Source organism: Buceros rhinoceros, unplaced genomic scaffold (assembly GCF_000710305.1).
Source record: "Buceros rhinoceros silvestris isolate BGI_N320 unplaced genomic scaffold, ASM71030v1 scaffold42166, whole genome shotgun sequence".
Taxonomy (NCBI): domain Eukaryota; kingdom Metazoa; phylum Chordata; class Aves; order Bucerotiformes; family Bucerotidae; genus Buceros; species Buceros rhinoceros.
In genome coordinates, this window is record NW_010420069.1 from 1 (window position 1) to 3,289 (window position 3,289).

The following is a 3,289-nucleotide window of genomic DNA, read 5'->3' on the forward strand; positions in this document are numbered from 1 at the left end:
ATATATATATTATTATTTTAAAAAACCCCTATCTTGTGTATATATATATTTGCATGTTTTAAAGTAAACATTGACTGTATTTATTGAGTACAGAGCATAATGAAATTGTATTAATCTGTGGCCAAGCAGCTGAAATAACTCTGATTATTCTACCTCTCTTTGTAAGTCCTTTTAACTTTTAGGCTTGCCTTCATTCAGACTTGTTGTTTTTTATTTGTTGAGATCATCCTTTAAACAAATGAAGAAAATCAGTTCCCAGTAAAGCTTTAATGAAACTTTTAATGTTGATATAATTAATTAAAATTAGTCATCATTCTACATGAGTGGTAAAGTATCTTACTTATGTTAGAAATGTTGCAAACAGTAAAGTAATAGTGGTGAACTTACAAGTATCTTAATCAGCTCATGCTGAAGTATCTCCTTGCTACTCTTAGTACATCAGTAAAAGCATATAAAATATAATCCTCTGAATTTATTTTTTCAAAGTTTAAATTCTAAGGTCATCAGATGCATTATCCATGCCCCCACTGATTAAAAGACCGTTAGGTAGCTGGAAAGGTACATCCCAGTTCACCTTGGCAGATTATTAAGGATTAAGCTAGATATGTGGAATGACTATTCTCTGTGAGGAGAGTGCTTAGATTTGGGAGGGGACTTCTTTGTTTGTTTGGGAGATCTGTGTGTCTGTCTCCTATTAGATTCTTCTATTATTCCTCCCTCCCTCTCTCCCCGCACCCCCCCCACCCAGAACGTAGGTATAATTTGTTAGAGAAGGTAGTGACTCAGAGTTTGATACTGTGATTCAGGATGCATAGAAAGCAAATGTTCTTATGGACTAGTAAAACTCAAACTTGCAAGCAGGTATTGATAGTCTATAAAGGCTTTATTAGGCTCTTTATGGAATAGAATGGGAAGGGTAATTTCTATACTCAGTTTTTGACACTGTTACTAATCCAAGGACCTCTATTTGTGGTTGACAGCAAATGCCGTGGTGCAAGTCAAGACAGACATTTGTTGTTCTCCTGTGTTTAATCTCTTTTTTAGAAGTGACAGTTCTGAAAAGTGCTAAAGACTGGTACCCCAAGAGTATTTGAAGGAAAGAAACAAGTTTACAGCTATATACTATCAATAAAAAAAGTTATAAAATAAATTACTCTTCAAGATGTAAACAATCAACAGGTAGGGAGGGAGTGATGTCTGAATCTAGCATTAACATGTATCTGGATATAGCATTGAAGCACATGGTCTTTCAGGAAAAAAACAATGTATTTATGTATTCAAAATGGGAGAAAGTGGAAATGTCTTTCCTTTTCCTATTTTTTGTAAACATATGAAAGTCATTTCTGTGTAGTTCAGAGAGAGTAGGGGGAAAGAAAGGAGGGAGGATATGAACAGACATCTGAAGAAAAACTAGTAGTAAATTAAACAATAGACAAAACAGTCAGCAATTTGAGATTATAATGTAAGTACCTTATAATGTAAGTACCTATGTGCTTTATTTCTATATTGGTTGTAACTGTTTATTCAGTTATTTATAATAATAAGAAACATGAATAAGCTTTTTAATTTAAAGATAGCACTGCATATAACAGCAAATGTTCTTCACATATTACCAGTAATTCATTCTGGATTAGTGTCAGTCTAAAGAAAAAGATATCTTAATTACATTATTTTTAATATCTACGTTATAAAAATTTTTAGCTATTTAATGATTTTTGGGCAGAGAGGTTTTTTGAAGACTCTCTAGATAATACTTTTTTTAAAAGAAGTTCAGCATGTTTGTTCCAGTTTAGTGGAAGGATGACTAGGAGAAACATGGGCCCACTGCTAAATGTGACAGGGGCTCTGGTGACACAGGACATGGAGAATGCTGAGGTACAGAAGATGTTCTTCGCCTCTATCTCTACTAGCAAAGACCTTTTGGAATTGTAGAACCCAAGGGGAAGCCTGGACCAGGGAAGCTGTAAGTTTGGAAGAACTTTGGGTCAGAGAATACTTAAGTAAACTGGATGTATATAAGGCTTTGCATACTGATGGAGTGCAGCTGTGAGTGCTAAAGGAGCTGGCTGATATTACTGTGAGGATGCTCTTGATAAGATTCAGTTGATCATGGAGACTAGAAGTACGTGAAGACTGGAGAAAAGGCAAAGTCACTCCTGTCTGCAAAAGGTCAGGAAGGAGTACACAGGAAATACTAGCTGATCATCCTCATCTTGATCCCTGAGAAGGATAGAGGGTGATGGGGCAGCTAATTCTGGAAACCATTTCCAGGCACATTAAAGACAGGAAGGTGATCAGGAATAGTCAGCATGGATTCACCAAGGGGAAGTAATTCTTGACTGGCTTGATAACTTTCTATGATGAAATTATTGTCTTGGTAGATGAGGGCAGTAGATACTGTTTCATTAAGGCTCTTAACACCGTCTTCCATGACATCCTTGTAGAGGAGCTGATGAAGTACAGGCTTGGTGAGCTGACAGTGACATCACTATAAAACTTGCTGAACAGTTGCACAAAGGGGACGGTGATCAATGGTGAAAAGTCTAGTTGGAGGTTAGTAACTAGCAGTATACCCCAGGGGTCAATACTGAGTCTGATTCCATTTAACATCTTCATTAATGATCAGGATGATGGGGCAGAGCGTACCTTAGCAAGTTTGCTGATGACACAAAACTGGGAGGCGTGGCTGATAGGTCAGAGGCTCATGCCGCCATTCAGAGGGGCCTCAGCAGGCTGGAGAGGAGAAAGGAGGAGCTGACAGAATTGTGTGAAGTTCAAGAAGGAAAAGTGCAAAGTCCTGCACCTTGGGAGGAACAACTCCAGACATCAGTACCAGCATGGTGACTGGAAAGCATGGCTTGGCTGGAGAGCAGCTTAGCAAAAAGGCCTTGGGAGTTTTGGTGGACACCGAGTTCAAAATGAACCAGCAATGTGCTCTTGTGGCAAAGAAGGCTAGTAGTATCCTGGGCCGCATTAAAGGGAGTGTTACCAGCAGATCAGGAAAGGTGGTCAAGAATCCTCTCAGTCTACTGAGCAGTGGTAAGGCAACATCTGGAGTACTCTGTCCAGTTCTGGGCTCCCCAGTATAGGAGACATACCGGAGAGCCCAACAAAGGGCTACAAAGCTGATTTAGAAACTGGCGCATGGAGGAAGAAAAGGTGAAAATTAAGATAAAGAAAAACCTTTCAGATGGAGGAAAAGGAGGACAAATACATGATACAGAAAGAGAGAGGAATTGCAGCAGTTGTGCAGCTCTTGATCCAAAGTCGAGTCTGCCCAGGTCTGGGA